This window comes from Bactrocera oleae, chromosome 4 (genome assembly GCF_042242935.1).
Source record: "Bactrocera oleae isolate idBacOlea1 chromosome 4, idBacOlea1, whole genome shotgun sequence".
Lineage (NCBI taxonomy): Eukaryota > Metazoa > Arthropoda > Insecta > Diptera > Tephritidae > Bactrocera > Bactrocera oleae.
In genome coordinates, this window is record NC_091538.1 from 31,453,810 (window position 1) to 31,468,009 (window position 14,200).

The 14,200-nt window shown below is 30.1% G+C and overlaps 2 long non-coding RNA genes across 2 annotated transcripts; both read left to right on the forward strand.

Annotated features, from left to right (window-relative positions):
• Positions 1-234: 234 nt before the first annotated feature.
• Positions 235-914, forward strand: LOC138857184 (uncharacterized). The gene is made up of 2 exons (XR_011396209.1): positions 235-631; positions 689-914. It is a non-coding gene; the product is annotated as an uncharacterized lncRNA (long non-coding RNA).
• Positions 915-7,792: 6,878 nt separating this feature from the next.
• LOC138857219 (uncharacterized) lies at positions 7,793-8,143 on the forward strand. The gene is made up of 2 exons (XR_011396268.1): positions 7,793-7,860; positions 7,918-8,143. It is a non-coding gene; the product is annotated as an uncharacterized lncRNA (long non-coding RNA).
• The last annotated feature ends 6,057 nt before the right edge of the window (positions 8,144-14,200 follow it).

A 14,200-nucleotide genomic window follows, 5' to 3' on the forward strand; every position in this document is an offset into this window, starting at 1 on the left:
AAGAAAACTTACAATTTTCAATCAAAACAGAGGGCAACTGACTACAATAAAGGATAGCTTGTTTTCAATATGACGACAGCCGATGTCATATTGTGTATTATGTTTTCAAGTATTGATTGAAACTTTGTTAGGACAGTTAAAACGAAACAATGTGAGACAAAAAAGGGGAATAAAAGAGTAAGGAACACTTTTGAAATAGATAGACTATGACGATTTCGACCAGAAAATTAGGGGACTCACAAATTGTCATAACTGCATCGTCAAATTATAAAGTCAGAAACTTTTGCACTAGTTTTAAAAATTTGTTGTTGATTTGCATGCAAAAATAAATTTACGTAAATATAACTCTGTACGCTATGTTTTCGTTTCGTTATAAATAATCTGCTGATTGCTATTTACTTCAGTGTGTTTTGTATTGTGGTTAGATTTGTGTATTGCTATTTTCGACGGTTTTTGGCTAAATGGAGCAGTTTAATATTATACATGTAAAATGCATAATAAATACTATTTTATTAAAGAAATGTGTTTTTAGACAAAAGCAAAGCAGGTGCGGTCCAACCCAACAAGAAAATCGCTGCTAGAAGAAGAGAAATCATTGGTTGAATTCGTAACCCAAAACAGGGATTTTGAGGTCTGTCTATTATTTAAAATACAACTTAGTATTAATCTATTATAATTTCAATTATAGAAGATAACGTCTTAAATAGAAATGGTGGACTGGAAGGTGACACGCAAGAAGGTTCGGTATATGCGTACAACATATACAGAAGTGTTGGATGGCTTACCAGGTGAAGGGAGTATGGAAACCGAAACCATAAAATCTAAGATTATGATTTGTCATTTAAACTAGAATTTCATTGTTTCTGCATGCGTATAGAAGTAAAGAAAATAAAAAGTATTGAGGAGATTGTAAATTTGTGCAAATTGTTCAAGTCGTAAACTGGTGTGGAAAGAAACTAGTAAATCGCATTAAAAATTCGAAATTTTTTATTTAAATGGAAATGCAACTGAAACTGAATGAACTGCACAATCAAGAAAAATTAAAAATAATGGAATTACAAATGAAAGAAAAATTGGCAATGGAGGAATTGAAACACAAATAGAAATAAAGGGGAGTTAATAAAGTGGTGCGAGGGAAATTTAAAATTTTTGGAGTACCTGAAGTTTCTTTTTAATCATGACTTCTACAATTAATTTTTGAATTGAATTTTTTCTATTTATTTGTTAATCAAACCAATATATTGTGAATATACATGTGGGAAAACCATATACTGATGTATATTAAGTTGTTGATTTTGTATGAATTTAAGAAGACTACTTCTTGTGTTACTTCCAGATGGTAAGATGTATTCAATGCGTTCTTCGTTTTCAATATGGAAATTGACTAGCATTTTATGAAGAATACAGCATACCATAATCCACTCATTGGATCCAGGTTACCGAATTTTTTCAGTTTGAAACGGAACGTCATATATGTATATTCATGAAGAGAGCAATTTAAATTATTAACTACAATGTTATTAATTAGTAAAATTTATTTGAATAGTTCTATTATATTCAGTGTACAGCATAAGTGAAGGTACGATTGGTTAATTCCCATCTCTTTGATAATATTGATAAAAAAAATAGCGGTAATAACCCGAATAAATTGTTAGAATTTCTTTATTTAATTATTATTTTCTTTTATAAAAACAAAGGGGAAAGATGGGGAACTTTGAAATTTTATTTATAATTATATATTAAACAATCTCATCAATTTTTGGCTAGTTGTGAATTTATGTACCATCAAATGTCTAAATTGACCAGACTAGACGAAAAATGGAAATTAGAAGAAACTTACCCTCATGTAGAATAAAAAAATATTTATAAACTTTATCGGCTTTTTCTATTTAAAAAAAAGTGGATTTCATTAATTTGCCAACAAAATACTTAAACCTGATGACGATTCTAATGGTTTTTGAAACTAGTTTTCGGCATTCAAGAATCAATGCGTTGATACTACAACGCTACCAGATTCGTCTGTCATGTCTATACTTTTTATGGGTCCTAATTTTTGATTAAAACAATAAGAGGCTTTTCGTCTCTTAAAATCTCTATTAAATGAATAGATTCTCGAAATGCTATTGCAACTTAATTCTGAACTATTTCTTTCTCTGTAATGAATTTGCAGCAGCACTTTATTGGGGTTACCATATTTTTAAGTTTTCTTTAATATTGCATGTAGTTTTCAAACTTATAAGCGGAAAAGTTATCTAGAGCACCATAATACTTAGTACAAGCAGCTAAATGGAGTAAAATGTATATTGTAACTAACTAAATGGTCTCCGTCTATATTTTCAAACAAATTAACGAATTCTTCCAAGATTTATTGGGCAACATTAGCTTCAGTGCTATATGACTTCTTGCCTGATAGTAGTAGTAGTCGTATGGTATACCTGCGTGCAATAAGAGAAAATGGTAGTAATCATCACTACCAACGCAATCTCTTAGAACAAATATACCCATATACGAGGTGTGTTCAAAGGAAAAGGTGAATTTTGATTTTTCGCTAGCTGTGCACATTTGATTATCGATATTTTGTTTTTGTAATAGTCGGATATGTTTATCATGTGCTTGTATTAGGAGTCAATTTCGATTATTAGATTGTTTTTGGCAACACAAAATGTAAGTCACGAAAGATAAATGGCTTTGCACATAAGTATGCAAGTTAACGGCAGCCTCCACACAGCAGCTTTGCCGTACCTGTAAATAAAATTGTATCGTAATTTTTGTAGTTATGCAGTCGCATAAGTAAAATCTTTATTAACGTTTTTGTTGATTTAAGAATTTGATATGCTTTTTCTGTTCTGAGTGAAATAATCCATTCATATCAAAATATTACTGGTGACTCTCACATGGAGGCATAACAATAATAATTGTAAACAAAAAAGAACACTTAACGTTCTGCGGAAATATGCTAAATAGTAAAAATTGTAATTTATTTGTTCTAGTTTCAATTTCAATATATAAATAATAGTAAGTTGAAAATAAAGGAGAACTCTTATTATATCAATCAAAAGAACAACACCTGTTCTTATTTCTTCCGCGCGTCCGCGAATAGAATATATATTTTTTAATATCCTCTTGACGATAATATTAGTTGGCGCCCAAAGTGGAGCACGTGTAAAGCAAAGCAGTATCCTTGGCAAGACAAAGTTAGAAAACTACAAAGGATCTCTAGCCAAATGATAATCGATCGTTAAGTGCAGTGCGTGTATTAAGTGATATCCTTGGCAAGACAAAGGGAGAAAACTACGAAATATCCCTAGCCAAAAGATTATCAGTTACAAGTAGTGAACAGTGACGCGTGTCGAACAAACTTTTGATTTTAAATGAAGTATCCTCACTGGAGGAGAAAAGTAAAACTAAATACGAAATATTTAAATTTACTTATTGAAAATGATGAAGTCAAGTCCAAACCTAAAAAAAATCGTAGCTTACAAGTTATCTTAAATAAAAACTTATAAACTTAATGCAGCCCATAAGCTAATTAATAAATAAAAATATAATAAAAATGAAAAAAGGAACATAAATTAAAGAATTGCACACTAAGCCGAAGCGTTGTCAAAATAGGACAAGAAAACTTACAATTTTCAATCAAAACAGAGGGCAACTGACTACAATAAAGGATAGCTTGTTTTCAATATGACGACAGCCGATGTCATATTGTGTATTATGTTTTCAAGTATTGATTGAAACTTTGTTAGGACAGTTAAAACGAAACAATGTGAGACAAAAAAGGGGAATAAAAGAGTAAGGAACACTTTTGAAATAGATAGACTATGACGATTTCGACCAGAAAATTAGGGGACTCACAAATTGTCATAACTGCATCGTCAAATTATAAAGTCAGAAACTTTTGCACTAGTTTTAAAAATTTGTTGTTGATTTGCATGCAAAAAGAAATTTACGTAAATATAACTCTGTACGCTATGTTTTCGTTTCGTTATAAATAATCTGCTGATTGCTATTTACTTCAGTGTGTTTTGTATTGTGGTTAGATTTGTGTATTGCTATTTTCGACGGTTTTTGGCTAAATGGAGCAGTTTAATATTATACATGTAAAATGCATAACAAATACTATTTTATTAAAGAAATGTGTTTTTAGACAAAAGCAAAGCAGGTGCGGTCCAACCCAACAAGAAAATCGCTGCTAAAAGAAGAGAAATCATTGGTTGAATTCGTAACCCAAAACAGGGATTTTGAGGTCTGTCTATTATTTAAAATACAACTTAGTATTAATCTATTATAATTTCAATTATAGAAGATAACGTCTTAAATAGAAATGGTGGACTGGAAGGTGACACGCAAGAAGGTTCGGTATATGCGTACAACATATACAGAAGTGTTGGATGGCTTACCAGGTGAAGGGAGTATGGAAACCGAAACCATAAAATCTAAGATTATGATTTGTCATTTAAACTAGAATTTCATTGTTTCTGCATGCGTATAGAAGTAAAGAAAATAAAAAGTATTGAGGAGATTGTAAATTTGTGCAAATTGTTCAAGTCGTAAACTGGTGTGGAAAGAAACTAGTAAATCGCATTAAAAATTCTAAATTTTTTATTTAAATGGAAATGCAACTGAAACTGAATGAACTGCACAATCAAGAATAATTAAAAATAATGGAATTACAAATGAAAGAAAAATTGGCAATGGAGGAATTGAAACACAAATAGAAATAAAGGGGAGTTAATAAAGTGGTGCGAGGGAAATTTAAAATTTTTGGAGTACCTGAAGTTTCTTTTTAATCATGACTTCTACAATTAATTTTTGAATTGAATTTTTTCTATTTATTTGTTAATCAAACCAATATATTGTGAATATACATGTGGGAAAACCATATACTGATGTATATTAAGTTGTTGATTTTGTATGAATTTAAGAAGACTACTTCTTGTGTTACTTCCAGATGGTAAGATGTATTCAATGCGTTCTTCGTTTTCAATATGGAAATTGACTAGCATTTTATGAAGAATACAGCATACCATAATCCACTCATTGGATCCAGGTTACCGAATTTTTTCAGTTTGAAACGGAACGTCATTTTGTATATTCATGAAGAGAGCAATTTAAATTATTAACTACAATGTTATTAATTAGTAAAATTTATTTGAATAGTTCTATTATATTCAGTGTACAGCATAAGTGAAGGTACGATTGGTTAATTCCCATCTCTTTGATAATATTGATAAAAAAAATAGCGGTAATAACCCGAATAAATTGTTAGAATTTCTTTATTTAATTATTATTTTCTTTTATAAAAACAAAGGGGAAAGATGGGGAACTTTGAAATTTTATTTATAATTATATATTAAACAATCTCATCAATTTTTGGCTAGTTGTGAATTTATGTACCATCAAATGTCTAAATTGACCAGACTAGACGAAAAATGGAAATTAGAAGAAACTTACCCTCATGTAGAATAAAAAAATATTTATAAACTTTATCGGCTTTTTCTATTTAAAAAAAAGTGGATTTCATTAATTTGCCAACAAAATACTTAAACCTGATGACGATTCTAATGGTTTTTGAAACTAGTTTTCGGCATTCAAGAATCAATGCGTTGATACTACAACGCTACCAGATTCGTCTGTCATGTCTATACTTTTTATGGGTCCTAATTTTTGATTAAAACAATAAGAGGCTTTTCGTCTCTTAAAATCTCTATTAAATGAATAGATTTTCGAAATGCTATTGCAACTTAATTCTGAACTATTTATTTCTCTGTAATGAATTTGCAGCAGCACTTTATTGGGGTTACCATATTTTTAAGTTTTCTTTAATATTGCATGTAGTTTTCAAACTTATAAGCGGAAAAGTTATCTAGAGCACCATAATACTTAGTACAAGCAGCTAAATGGAGTAAAATGTATATTGTAACTAACTAAATGGTCTCCGTCTATATTTTCAAACAAATTAACGAATTCTTCCAAGATTTATTGGGCAACATTTGCTTCAGTGCTATATGACTTCTTGCCTGATAGTAGTAGTAGTCGTATGGTATACCTGCGTGCAATAAGAGAAAATGGTAGTAATCATCACTACCAACGCAATCTCTTAGAACAAATATACCCATATACGAGGTGTGTTCAAAGGAAAAGGTGAATTTTGATTTTTCGCTAGCTGTGCACATTTGATTATCGATATTTTGTTTTTGTAATAGTCGGATATGTTTATCATGTGCTTGTATTAGGAGTCAATTTCGATTATTAGATTGTTTTTGGCAACACAAAATGTAAGTCACGAAAGATAAATGGCTTTGCACATAAGTATGCAAGTTAACGGCAGCCTCCACACAGCAGCTTTGCCGTACCTGTAAATAAAATTGTATCGTAATTTTTGTAGTTATGCAGTCGCATAAGTAAAATCTTTATTAACGTTTTTGTTGATTTAAGAATTTGATATGCTTTTTCTGTTCTGAGTGAAATAATCCATTCATATCAAAATATTACTGGTGACTCTCACATGGAGGCATAACAATAATAATTGTAAACAAAAAAGAACACTTAACGTTCTGCGGAAATATGCTAAATAGTAAAAATTGTAATTTATTTGTTCTAGTTTCAATTTCAATATATAAATAATAGTAAGTTGAAAATAAAGGAGAACTCTTATTATATCAATCAAAAGAACAACACCTGTTCTTATTTCTTCCGCGCGTCCGCGAATAGAAAATATATTTTTTAATATCCTCTTGACGATAATATTAGTTGGCGCCCAAAGTGGAGCACGTGTAAAGCAAAGCAGTATCCTTGGCAAGACAAAGTTACAAAACTACAAAGGATCTCTAGCCAAATGATAATCGATCGTTAAGTGCAGTGCGTGTATTAAGTGATATCCTTGGCAAGACAAAGGGAGAAAACTACGAAATATCCCTAGCCAAAAGATTATCAGTTACAAGTAGTGAACAGTGACGCGTGTCGAACAAACTTTTGATTTTAAATGAAGTATCCTCACTGGAGGAGAAAAGTAAAACTAAATACGAAATATTTAAATTTACTTATTGAAAATGATGAAGTCAAGTCCAAACCTAAAAAAAATCGTAGCTTACAAGTTATCTTAAATAAAAACTTATAAACTTAATGCAGCCCATAAGCTAATTAATAAATAAAAATATAATAAAAAAGAAAAAAGGAACATAAATTAAAGAATTGCACACTAAGCCGAAGCGTTGTCAAAATAGGACAAGAAAACTTACAATTTTCAATCAAAACAGAGGGCAACTGACTACAATAAAGGATAGCTTGTTTTCAATATGACGACAGCCGATGTCATATTGTGTATTATGTTTTCAAGTATTGATTGAAACTTTGTTAGGACAGTTAAAACGAAACAATGTGAGACAAAAAAGGGGAATAAAAGAGTAAGGAACACTTTTGAAATAGATAGACTATGACGATTTCGACCAGAAAATTAGGGGACTCACAAATTGTCATAACTGCATCGTCAAATTATAAAGTCAGAAACTTTTGCACTAGTTTTAAAAATTTGTTGTTGATTTGCATGCAAAAATAAATTTACGTAAATATAACTCTGTACGCTATGTTTTCGTTTCGTTATAAATAATCTGCTGATTGCTATTTACTTCAGTGTGTTTTGTATTGTGGTTAGATTTGTGTATTGCTATTTTCGACGGTTTTTGGCTAAATGGAGCAGTTTAATATTATACATGTAAAATGCATAACAAATACTATTTTATTAAAGAAATGTGTTTTTAGACAAAAGCAAAGCAGGTGCGGTCCAACCCAACAAGAAAATCGCTGCTAAAAGAAGAGAAATCATTGGTTGAATTCGTAACCCAAAACAGGGATTTTGAGGTCTGTCTATTATTTAAAATACAACTTAGTATTAATCTATTATAATTTCAATTATAGAAGATAACGTCTTAAATAGAAATGGTGGACTGGAAGGTGACACGCAAGAAGGTTCGGTATATGCGTACAACATATACAGAAGTGTTGGATGGCTTACCAGGTGAAGGGAGTATGGAAACCGAAACCATAAAATCTAAGATTATGATTTGTCATTTAAACTAGAATTTCATTGTTTCTGCATGCGTATAGAAGTAAAGAAAATAAAAAGTATTGAGGAGATTGTAAATTTGTGCAAATTGTTCAAGTCGTAAACTGGTGTGGAAAGAAACTAGTAAATCGCATTAAAAATTCTAAATTTTTTATTTAAATGGAAATGCAACTGAAACTGAATGAACTGCACAATCAAGAAAAATTAAAAATAATGGAATTACAAATGAAAGAAAAATTGGCAATGGAGGAATTGAAACACAAATAGAAATAAAGGGGAGTTAATAAAGTGGTGCGAGGGAAATTTAAAATTTTTGGAGTACCTGAAGTTTCTTTTTAATCATGACTTCTACAATTAATTTTTGAATTGAATTTTTTCTATTTATTTGTTAATCAAACCAATATATTGTGAATATACATGTGGGAAAGCCATATACTGATGTATATTAAGTTGTTGATTTTGTATGAATTTAAGAAGACTACTTCTTGTGTTACTTCCAGATGGTAAGATGTATTCAATGCGTTCTTCGTTTTCAATATGGAAATTGACTAGCATTTTATGAAGAATACAGCATACCATAATCCACTCATTGGATCCAGGTTACCGAATTTTTTCAGTTTGAAACGGAACGTCATATATGTATATTCATGAAGAGAGCAATTTAAATTATTAACTACAATGTTATTAATTAGTAAAATTTATTTGAATAGTTCTATTATATTCAGTGTACAGCATAAGTGAAGGTACGATTGGTTAATTCCCATCTCTTTGATAATATTGATAAAAAAAATAGCGGTAATAACCCGAATAAATTGTTAGAATTTCTTTATTTAATTATTATTTTCTTTTATAAAAACAAAGGGGAAAGATGGGGAACTTTGAAATTTTATTTATATTTATATATTAAACAATCTCATCAATTTTTTTGGCTAGTTGTGAATTTATGTACCATCAAATGTCTAAATTGACCAGACTAGACAAAAAATGGAAATTAGAAGAAACTTACCCTCATGTAGAATAAAAAAATATTTATAAACTTTATCGGCTTTTTCTATTTAAAAAAAGTGGATTTCATTAATTTGCCAACAAAATACTTAAACCTGATGACGATTCTAATGGTTTTTGAAACTAGTTTTCGGCATTCAAGAATCAATGCGTTGATACTACAACGCTACCAGATTCGTCTGTCATGTCTATACTTTTTATGGGTCCTAATTTTTGATTAAAACAATAAGAGGCTTTTCGTCTCTTAAAATCTCTATTAAATGAATAGATTTTCGAAATGCTATTGCAACTTAATTCTGAACTATTTATTTCTCTTTAATGTAATTGCAGCAGCACTTTATTGGGGTTACCATATTTATAAGTTTTCTTTAATATTGCATGTAGTTTTCAAACTTATAAGCGGAAAAGTTATCGAGAGCATCATAATACTTAGTACAAGCAGCTAAATGGAGTAAAATGTATATTGTAACTAACTAAATGGTCTCCGTCTATATTTTCAAACAAATTAACGAATTCTTCCAAGATTTATTGGGCAACATTAGCTTCAGTGCTATACGACTTCTTGCCTGATAGTAGTAGTAGTCGTATGGTATACCTGCGTGCAATAAGAGAAAATGGTAGTAATCATCACTACCAACGCAATCTCTTAGAATAAATATACCCATATACGAGGTGTGTTCAAAGGAAAAGGTGAATTTTGATTTTTCGCTAGCTGTGTACATTTGATTATCGATATTTTGTTTTTGTAATAGTCGGATATGTTTATCATGTGCTTGTATTAGAAGTCAATTTCGATTATTAGATTGTTTTTGGCAACACAAAATGTAAGTCACGAAAGATAAATGGCTTTGCACATAAGTATGCAAGTTAACGGCAGCCTCCACACAGCAGCTTTGCCGTACCTGTAAATAAAATTGTATCGTAATTTTTGTAGTTATGCAGTCGCATAAGTAAAATCTTTATTAACGTTTTTTTTGATTTAAGAATTTGATATGCTTTTTCTGTTCTGAGTGAAATAATCCATTCATATCAAAATATTACTGGTGACTCTCACATGGAGGCATAACAATAATAATTGTAAACAAAAAAGAACACTTAACGTTCTGCGGAAATATGCTAAATAGTAAAAATTGTAATTTATTTGTTCTAGTTTCAATTTCAATATATAAATAATAGTAAGTTGAAAATAAAGGAGAACTCTTATTATATCAATCAAAAGAACAACACCTGTTCTTATTTCTTCCGCGCGTCCGCGAATAGAAAATATATTTTTTAATATCCTCTTGACGATAATATTAGTTGGCGCCCAAAGTGGAGCACGTGTAAAGCAAAGCAGTATCCTTGGCAAGACAAAGTTAGAAAACTACAAAGGATCTCTAGCCAAATGATAATCGATCGTTAAGTGCAGTGCGTGTATTAAGTGATATCCTTGGCAAGACAAAGGGAGAAAACTACGAAATATCCCTAGCCAAAAGATTATCAGTTACAAGTAGTGAACAGTGACGCGTGTCGAACAAACTTTTGATTTTAAATGAAGTATCCTCACTGGAGGAGAAAAGTAAAACTAAATACGAAATATTTAAATTTACTTATTGAAAATGATGAAGTCAAGTCCAAACCTAAAAAAAATCGTAGCTTACAAGTTATCTTAAATAAAAACTTATAAACTTAATGCAGCCCATAAGCTAATTAATAAATAAAAATATAATAAAAGAGAAAAAAGGAATATAAATTAAAGAATTGCACACTAAGCCGAAGCGTTGTCAAAATAGGACAAGAAAACTTACAATTTTCAATCAAAACAGAGGGCAACTGACTACAATAAAGGATAGCTTGTTTTCAATATGACGACAGCCGATGTCATATTTAGTATTATATTTTCAAGTATTGATTGAAACTTTGTTAGGACAGTTAAAACGAAACAATGTGAGACAAAAAAGGGGAATAAAAGAGTAAGGAACACTTTTGAAATAGATAGACTATGACGATTTCGACCAGAAAATTAGGGGACTCACAAGTTGTCATAACTGCATCGTCAAATTATAAAGTCAGAAACTTTTGCACTAGTTTTAAAAATTTGTTATTGATTTGCATGCAAAAATAAATTTACGTAAATATAACTCTGTACGCTATGTTTTCGTTTCGTTATAAATAATCTGCTGATTGCTATTTACTTCAGTGTGTTTTGTATTGTGGTTAGATTTGTGTATTGCTATTTTCGACGGTTTTTGGCTAAATGGAGCAGTTTAATATTATACATGTAAAATGCATAATAAATACTATTTTTTTAAAGAAATGTGTTTTTAGACAAAAGCAAAGCAGGTGCGGTCCAACCCAACAAGAAAATCGCTGCTAGAAGAAGACAAATCATTGGTTGAATTCGTAACCCAAAACAGGGATTTTGAGGTCTGTCTATTATTTAAAATACAACTTAGTATTAATCTATTATAATTTCAATTATAGAAGATAACGTCTTTAATAGAAATGGTGGACTGGAAGGTGACACGCTCGAAGGTTCGGTATATGCGTACAACATATACAGAAATGTTGGAGGGCTTACCAGGTGAAGGGAGTATGGAAGGCGAAACCATAAAATCTAAGATTATGATTTGTCATTTAAACTAGAACTTTATTGTTTCTGCATGCGTATAAAGAAAATAAAAAGTATAAGGAGATTGTAAATTTGTGCAAATTGTTCAAACCGTAAACTGGTGTGGAAAGAAAATAGAAAATCGCATGAAAAAATCTAAATTTTTTATTTAAATGGAAATGAAACTGAAACTGAATTGCACAGTCAAGAATATTTAAAAATAATAGAATTACAAATGAAAGAAAAATTGGCAATGGAGTAATTAAACACAAATAGAAATAAGGGGGAGTTAATAAAGTGGTGCGAGGGAAATTTAAAATTTTTGGAGTACCTGAAGTTTCATTTTAATAATGACTTCTACAATTAATTTTTGAATTGAATTTTTTCTATTTATTTGTTAATCAAACCAATATATTGTGAATATACATGTGGGAAAACCATATACTGATGTATATTAAGTTGTTATATGATTTTGTATGAAGTCAAGAAGACTACTTCTTGTGTTACTTCCAGATGGTAAGATGTATTCAATGCGTTCTTCGTTTTCTATATGAAAATTGACTAGCATTTTATGGAGAATACAGCATACCATCCTCCACTTATTGGATCCAGGTTAGCGAATTTTTCTTTTAAAATGCCAACACAATTCTCAATTCGCACACGATATTTTGAAAAGTACTTGTTGAAACTTTCTCTTTCTTCCATAGTGTGGTCAGTACTGTTTTGCCAAAATGGTGTCAATAAAAATTGCTTCATCTCTCCAGCAATCTCCTACGAATCTGATAAAAAGCGTTGAGGGTGTTTTGCATGTAAGCTATTCAAAAAGATTTTGGCGACATGGACACTTCCAGGGTATTCTATTTTGACTTGTCTGATTCGTAATCTATAGTCACAAGGAGATTTGCTTATAAAGGTAAAACTCACTTGAGTCAAGTATCAATAGATTTAATGTTTGATTCTTGCAAAGTGCATCCATTATTATATATTTTTCAGTTTTCCTTGGCATTTTTGCTGCGAAATACTTATTTTTGCACTTTAATACCATATTGACCAACTTTACCAACTTTAATTTGGATCAATATATCAATATACCTATAACTATGGTATTGCAATATGGAATAAATCAATAATGGAGATTTGTTTATAAAGGTAAAACTCACTTGAGTTAAGTATCAATAGATTTAATGTTTCATTCTTGCAATGCGCATCCATTATTACATAGTTTTCAATTTTCCTTGACATTTTTGCTGCGAAATACTTACTTTGAAAAACATTGTAAGTCTTTGTTTTTCAATCAGCTGATTAATAGTGACTTTGGGCATTAATTTCACAATTTTCTGAAAATTATTCGATTTCGTTGTTAATCGCCCTTTTAATTCTAACTTTAAAATTAATAAGGGACGTAATAATAGTAGGCAAGATAGCCAACTACAAGTCTTATTTCACTCTTCGTATTTAAGTATAGAATAGAAACATACGATCATTTAAATTATATACGCATGTTAAAGAAGAACAATATGGCTGTGTGCCAAACGGTAGAATAATTAAAATTCTGACAGATGAAAGTGCAATTTTAACATTTTACATGGTGAGCGCGAACGTCATATATGTATATTCATGAAGAGAGCAATTTAAATTATAAACTACAATGTTATTAATTAGTAAAATTTATTTGAATAGTATTATTATATTAAGTGTACAGCATAAGTGAAGGTACGATCGGTTAATTCCCATCTTTTTGATAATATTGATAAAAAAAATAACGAAAACAACCCGAATAAATTGTTAGAATTTCTTTATTTAATTATTATTTTCTTTTATAAAAACAAAGGGGAAAGATGGGGAACTTTGAAATTTTATTTATAATTATATATTAAACAATCTCATCAATTTTTGGCTAGTCGTGAATTTATGTACCATCAAATGTCTAAATTGACCGGACTAGACGAAAAATGGAAATAAGAAGAAACTTACCCTCATGTAGAATAAAAAAATATTTATAAACTTTATCGGCTTTTTCTATTTAAAAAAAAAGTGGATTTAATTAATTGGCCAACAAAATACTTAAACCAGATGCCTATTCTAATGGTTCTTGAAACTAGATTTCGGCAATCAAGAATCAATGCGTTGATACTACAACGCTTCCAGATTCGTCTGTCATGTCTATTACTTTTTATGGGTCTTAATTTTTGATTAAAACAATAAGAGTATTTTTGTCTTTTAAAATCTCTATTAAATGAATAGATTTTCGAAATGCTATTGTAACTTAATTCTGAACTATTTCCTTCTCTAAGCCTTAAATGCAATTGCTGCAGCACTTTATTGGGGTTACCATATTTATAACGTTTTTTTAATATTGCATGTAGTTTTCAAACTTATAAGCGGAATAAGGAAAAGGTGAATTTTGATTTTTCGCTAGCTTTCTACATTCGATTATCGATATTTTGTTTTTGTAATAATCGGATATGTTTATCATGTGCTTGTATTAGGAGCCAATTTCGATTATTAGTTTGTTTTTGGCAACACAAAAGGTTAGTCAC